Source organism: Chanos chanos, chromosome 7, assembly GCF_902362185.1.
Source record: "Chanos chanos chromosome 7, fChaCha1.1, whole genome shotgun sequence".
Classification (NCBI taxonomy): Eukaryota; Metazoa; Chordata; class Actinopteri; order Gonorynchiformes; family Chanidae; genus Chanos; species Chanos chanos.
In genome coordinates, this window is record NC_044501.1 from 21,582,037 (window position 1) to 21,590,020 (window position 7,984).

Sequence of the window (7,984 nt, forward strand, 5' to 3'; positions counted from 1 at the left end):
TGTTGTTTGTCTCCCTGCTAGTTGTAGTCTAGCCATCATCCACATAGCTCTGTGTATTGCTGTCCAGGAGCTGCTGTGGATTCCAGGTGTCTTTATTAAGTATTAGATGGTTGATGCAGTGTTTGTGATGGTGTGAGAGGGTACACAATCAAAATAAGGGGAATGTGGTTGCAGTGGCCAATATGGAAAACCGAATGGACCAAAAATCCTTTGGTGTCCTTTGCCTGGTTTTTCATTAAAGGCACAGTTAATGTAAAAGCTGCCAAAGATGGTGCTCTTATGTAAAAACTGTTTGCACAAATTTTGGTGGCTCACTGAATTACACACTGGACAGGCTGTTCAGAGGTTATGCATTCCATTATTGTTCTTGTCAGTTTGTTTCTGGGAATTCCAAAATATCTTCTGTCTTGGAAGAATTGATCAAATTTCCCCTCATTAAAATGAATACATTCTTTTATGAGCAAAACTCAATTCGGAGTTTATAAACAATCATCATGAGAAGATGATCAGTCATACTTGCATTAGCGTCTGGACTACAACCACAAACAATATGTCAGTTTCAAGAGGAATCCCAGTTTTCACATTAAAGCCATACACCGTACTTTTCTCATGACAAAAAAAAACCCCTTATTTGTATTTGCTCTGGTTTACTTTTGAATTTAGCTTTGCTTTCATGCGAAAAGAAATTTTGAGTATTCTTATAAACAAAACTGGCCAGAAGAAAAATTGAACCTACAGCATCTGGAATACATGTCCTTGAACGCCCGATAAAATGACCAATGAGGAGACATGAAGAGTCGCCAAACAGGAAGACACTGCCAGCGTAATCAAAATGAGAAATCTGAACTGGACTGGTTATGCCCTAAGAAATGAACATGCAAGCATAACGAGGCATTCCACAAGGAAAGATGAGTTAGAGCACAATCACTGGAGACATTCCACAATGCTTGACAAAATTAAAGTCATTTGAGAGGAAGTGAAAGTCTTGACTGGAAGTGAGTGAGATACAGAGCATGTGAAGACCCAGATGTGTTGTGGAGGCATAAGTCAGATGAGAAGGTGTAGGTGTATATTTAACAGGTGCCTTTTGAACACAATCAAAGAGCTATCTTTAAACATCATTTCTACTGAATAAACACTGCTTTGAACATTATTATGATTATTCTTTTGCTCTTAAAACGTTGCCCTTATTGAAGACCTAATGTGCCAAAATACAAACAATGACTGAATAAAAGAAAAAAAATTAAAAATTGATGAAAAATTGTGTTAATACATTTGTGTATGAGGACGGTATTTTGTGTATATGGATATTACTAAATTTGATTATTGTTTCATTTCATTTTGTATAATAAATACAAGAATAATTGAAATAATAAAAGAGTAAAAGCACGCAAACCATGTATTGAAACATAACGATTAATTTATTGTAACACCTCCAATCTCACCCCTGCTGGCTGTTTAATGTTCTGTTTTGATTGGTTAGTGACTGCCTTGTTTTCCTTGTTTCAAATCAATTAATTATTCAGTTAGTTTGGTTTGGTTAATCTAGTCTGCCTGTCTGTTTGTCTGCTTCTGTCATGTTTCCTTTGTGTTGAATTGTCCTTACCTGACATCTGTTATGTTAATCCTGAGAACTATATGTTCTGAGAGCCTTTGTTAAGCCTGTCATGTATCTTAACTCTTGTCCTGTGTCTGTTCTGTTGCTGGTGTCCTATATTTCCCTGGTTAAACTCTGTTTAATTAAACTCCAGTCTCACCTTCAGTTTATGTGATTTATTTATTGAAGTGTTTATACATTAACTTATTTTTAACTCCTCCTTCTGCTTTTAAACCCTTTTGTAATTTTTATTTATATATATATATTTTATTTATTTATTATTTATGTTCATGTGGTTGGTCTGACTATTCGGTCTTTCATAGTAGTAAGAGTGTGCATCGAAATATTGGAAAATATGTGGATTTTGTAGCTATAAAGTCTGTTATGTTTTGTGCTGCTGCCACTCACATAAAGAATAGTCATTCACAACATGGTTGAAATTGAAGTAAGCAGAAATGCATGGAATGTATATGATGTGCTCACCACAAAAACCACCTGGTTGCAGATGTTGCCGGATTGCACATAATGACACACTTTGTTTAGAGGAACTGAAGAGATGGAGGTATGTGTTATGAAATACTCTTTATGAATATTCGGGATTTGACTTAAGTCATTTTTTTTCTACCTGCGTAACTCCCTATAACTGTTTAAACAGTTATTTGCTGCCAGGCTTTTAGAGAGGTTTTTAGGGATCCGTGCTCTCATCTGAACCTTGCTCCATATTTTCTCTGTAAGGTCAGGAATAGAAAGATGCAAATAAAAACAAGTTTATCTCACTTTGAGTCAGTTTATATGTGTGCAAGTCACAAAACTGTAACTTCCATCTCTTCCTACGTTTGTATCATTCTTGTCTCCACAGAAGGCCAGGAATTTGTGAAATCCAGTGTTCACTTCTCGATTGGTCCTTGTACAGCCAATCTCTGTCCCAACACAGTAGATAGTGATAATACAGGGAATATTGACATTGTTAGCATATTTGTTTGGCTATGATAATTGCTATGCCACAGTTATGGGAAAAAAAAACTTTTAAGGCCAGAAAGAAATCTTTAAGCGAGGAGAAACTGATCTGACCACAGCCTCGATATGCCTGAAGCTTTTTGGAGCAAATTGCTTTACACTGATGAAAAAATGAAACTCTTCCAATATAACCACAGAAAGTATATTTGGAGAAAACAAAAGGCATTGGTATTTGAAGAAAAGAACATTTTTAAGCATCATTAAACGGCACACGTTTGTCTATACTACTTTTGTGGTTTATGTAGACATTTTTATCGCTGTACTGGGGATGTGTCCACAAATTATCCAATGGCATCCAAGCACTGTGGCAACTCGTGGAACAGGAAATGTAGTGTTGGTAGAAGGGAGTATGAATTCAACTAGATATCACAAAATCCAAATGACTATTGTCTCAATGTCAGTGAAGAAATTAAAGATGAAAAGATTTTGGATATGTGAGTGAGACAACAGCCTGAAAACGAGGCATTAATACTTCAGAAAAATAAAGGTTAGGGAAGGGTTGAACATGTCAGTACAACTGAAAATCTGTGAGGAAATCACTAAACCAGGCAAAATCTGCGAAGAAGAGTGGAAGAACAGTCCAAAAGTAGGTGTTTGTTAATTAGTACTGAACAATGGACTTCCCAAATTTTCTTCCACGCCCCAATAACCTTTCTTATTATTCTGAGTCAGTAAAAGCTGCAAACAAATAGTACATTATTATCATTACATCATTTTACCAATCATTTTTCTCCAGTGTTGAGATTAGACCAGTTTCTCTTCACTTAGAGATTCACTGGAACATTTACTTTGACCAGAAGAAAGAATTTGTACAAAGCCAAATGTGGGACAGCAGTAAAACCATTGTGAGGTTACTTCTTGTTAAATCTTAGTCTGGCAAAGTTTCATTTTTTGTATGTAGCATACAAAAACTTGTCAGGAACAGAACATACCCAAAGCTAACCTTTGTTAAAATTAAAGTGAAAGACATTAAGTTAATCCAGTGAACGAGCGTCTGGTCAGGCAGTACTATAAGATTAATGTTGGATAAGGAGCCTATTTTACAGATCCCAGGCTGTAGTGTAAGCAATACCACGCATCATTGCATTCACAAATTGTCCAAAGGCATCCAAGCATTGGGCGGCTTCCTGGCCAAACACATCCAAAAATCACAAAATATGTAATGCATTTCTGCATGAAAGATTGAGAAAAATAATACGTAAAGCTGTTCATTATACACACGGTAAAAGTACCGAAAACACTCGGGGCTTTGAAGTGGGGATGTTTTCACAGCAGGGAGGCAGATGAGGTAATGTTTTAGTTGTCTGATGCGTCGTGTTCGGAGAACTGTTTATAGTAGGTGAGAAGTTTCCTCGCCACTGTGAGGCTCCACTTAAAGCCACAAGTCTCTGCTTTTCACCTTCAAACTCAGGAAGGACCATGTCACCCTTATTACTGATGAAATATTTGTCTAGCTTTCACTACAACTCCTTTATGCGCACAGGAAACGCGGGGGGAGACAAAACGGAATAACATTACAGTGGTCCTGAATATGAGCCGGTCTTACAGGCAATTGTCTCAATGTTACTCATCTTTATGTCTTCCACTCTGGTAATTTACCAGTGGAAAAAAGGAGGAAACCCTGACAGGATTTCACTTTGAAGGGAACTTTAAATTGTTTTTAGTGTAAGTTATATTTAAGGTATGGGCACGGAGAGATTCATGAGAGATGATTAAAGCAGTTGATTCCTTGCTACCTCACGGTGTGCAGTAACAGATGTTTGATTCCAGCCTGGATTTTTATTTTTGCTTAAGGGAGCAGCATTCAGTCATTTTATTAATAGATGATGATCTAAGTGGAGGCCTCTTAATCCAGGTCATTTAATGCTCAAGGTCTCTGTACATCATGAGATGCCAGCGCAAGACACCATACCTTATTAATGTCTCAATACTAATGTTGTTTTCATACTGAAGTCATTTTGCTCAGGGTGTTCCTTGAAGAACCTTTAGTTGCATTCTACTGGAATTTTCTCCATATAAATGGCATCGTGATGTGAGTGAAGGAGAGTGTGTTTCTTTGTTTGCTTTTGTATTTTGGAGCTTTGAGGCATCCTTAAAAGAATCCGTCTTGAACACTCTGTAGGACAGAGTATAGGTCCTAGTATTACCGTTAAAGCCTGAAGGCTTGGTTTGTAAGAAACACAAATAAAAGAGATATTTGTTTTTACAGTGATATCACTTTGTCAAAGAAAAGATTAATAATTTTTTCTCATGTCATTGAGTAAACACACACACACACACACACACACGCGCGCGCACACACAGACACACTCATACAATTAGTTAATGAATTAATTATCAAGTATGTTCCATTTAAAAATTTGAATTAACAAGGAACATTCTTCTCCCAGAAACCCTTTTTTCCAAGAGTGAAATGGGTTTTTTTTTCTTCCCCCTCCACGCTTGGAGTAATGAAGAGTGATTGATGAAGACGGGGGAGGAAACAGTTGATTCCTGCTCTGCCCCTGTTCCTGTGAGAAAAAACCTTGAGAAAGAGAGATGCTATAAATAAAAGTGAACAGCCACCATCCTGCTAAGGCATTCCTGGACAGGACCAGTGTGTGTGTGTGTGTGTGTGTGTGTGTGTGTATGTGTGTGTGTGTGTGTTCAGTCTAAGCTACACAGCCATGCTTGGAATGCAAAGCAAGAACAACGGTGACTAAACATCCACAGAAACACCCCAAATAGCAGTTTTCCTGTCTTCGCAGGCAATGAGGCTACACAGTGACACCAGTCAAACCTATCAGTATTACTCCGTCACATGTGTCGCCCTCACGTCTGTGTAACAGTTAGATATGAGTCTTGTTCAGTATGGCAAACAACAGCCAATGAGATCTACTATTCCCCTGTTAATTTATGAAAGTTAATCAAGATGCTAAATGTGTTTGGGTATTTGTCTCTAAGAACAGAAAGGTTCTGAGAGTTTGTGTGATCTGACTGTAGACTTTGGTAGGCCAACTGGCCTCTCAGTTATAGAGTAAATTGTGGCCACTGTACTCCATTAACCCACAAGTTCTGTGTATTGACAGTAGATGAATTCAATCCATCTTTCTGTGTAAAACGCGGGTTTCCCTGGCCATAAAGTTTGGGTTGGAGGAGGGTCGGCAGGTATCATTATATTTCACCCAAGTGACGCACACGTGGGTGAAACGAGCCCAGAGCTAATTAGTGGTCATGTCTGTGCAGTTTAGCCTTAGAAAAATAAAGCCCCACACTGAAAGTGGCTATGGCCTGGCGAGAAAGGGCAGAGATGCATTCACAAACACAGATTTCCTGAGTGCTCACAGATCAGGTAGATTTACTGCCTGGAAGTACTGTGTGGAGATTGTCATCTATGATACAAACGGACAAAATGGTAACCCCTTGGTCTCTGAACAACACAAATGTACCGCACTAGTACAAATTTTACAAATAGACCAGTTGCACGGCTACATTCTAAATCAAACAAAAAAAGAAAATACAAAGAAAAGATTGTTCTTATCAGGAAAAGTCTCTTTAAAACCAGGGAGCCTTTTTTAAAAAAAATATAGAGGCAGGTAAATTCTCTCTCGGAATCTGATGCAGTTTGAAGTGGTCCAAATGAATAAATTATAGGATCGTGGACTGCACCTTATAAAGATTAATGACAATGTTGCTGGAAGAGGTTACTGCCTTTCCTCATCACATTATTTCTTCTCTCCTTTATAAACATAGTTGTTCATCAGAACTTTTAAGAAAGCCTTTTTCATTTGATTTTAAATTGTTTTTCATTTAAAATTGCTATTCATGGAGATCCACAGACTTAAACATGCAAACCTTGAAAAGGATCTTTTGAAGGTGAAGACTTTCAAAATGTGCAACAGCACACAAACATGTTCAGTATCCTGATCTCTTGTTGTTGTGCTTTGGTTCAGTTTAGGCAGGATTACGGTGAGTAGGTCTATATTCTGAAAGTGATTACTTTTGTTTCCACAAAAAGTATTCATAAAATACTTTCTAGTTTTGTACAGATACAGAAAATCAACAGAGAGAACTGAATTTTGATTAAACATCCATCTCAATACCCTGAAACAGCTATGATGTCCACTGTGACCTCTCCCACAGATCAAAGGTCAACACCATCACAGATTTTCACGCCATAGATCTCCAATCTTATTCTAATAACTGGATTTCAAATTAAATTTGCATCAGTGTACAGTTCTCGAAAAAGCAATTGTTCAAGAATATCATAAACAACAACCACACCTATGTTTGATTTGTAAGCTCTCACACCAGTCTAATATCTGCACTCAGTGTCTCACGCAGCATTGGCTAAGTTATAGCAAAGACATTTGGCAGCAGGTCTGTTGACACAACAGCTACTCACAATACTCTTTATTGAATCTTGGAGTGCGGCAGTCTATGGTTGACTGCACAGGTCACTCAGGTCCGCCCAGTTCCTACAGTGAATAGGGAGGCTAATTACTCAACTCAGCTTAAATAATTTTGTATATGTATTTTGTGTGTGTGTGTGTGTGTGTGCGTGTGTACGTGTGTGTATGTTGAAATTCTACATGCTGTAATGCTCCCCTACTAACACAACTGGCCTTGTTGAAATCATGTAATATCTATATTAATTCTGTTTTTTTGGACGTTTTTTAAGTAGAATTCTGGTATATAGCTGATTCCCTCTGTGGGATTTGGTTTTTAACACAGTGTTTGAGTGTGCAGCTTCACTTTCAAAACCCAAAGCACAATCTACAGTGCAGCTTTTGACCCTGTTTCCTTGACCCCAACGTGCAGACCCACACACTCAAGCCCAAACGAACAGTTACTCAGAGTGGCTTCAGCATGAGGCCCAAGGCTTCCTGGAACAGAGAGGCAGTAATTTGCTCATGCCACCATTTTTGTATTTAATACTCGCTCAGCGAGGTCAGATCTGGCAAGGCCGTGGACACGGCACTTAGCAAACGTTACGAAATCTGGACTGCCACATTTGGCCAACATATCATGGCTGCACAAGCCGCTAAGCTCTAGCAGGGCACTATTTAAGAAACGCAAACACACACACACATACACGTGCTCCACAGAAATGCAAGGTGAAACTCAAGAACTTGAACGTCTGGCCTGTCTTTTGCCCTTGGCAGAAACCTTCCGAACCCTGACGTTCTCTGCTTTTCTTTTGTTATTTTGGCCTGTTGTTTCGCGTGCCTCATTAGGCCTGAGCAGGGAGAGGGCTTTTGCGGGCAGCGTAATCTGATGTCTTTGTGTATTTATTTTTGCAGATGGCGCGTCTACGGCAGATTGGGGGGCGGGATCAGGAGGGTGGGGGGTCAATGGTGAACAGTACCCATGTGTGAGGGGGGCAGTGGG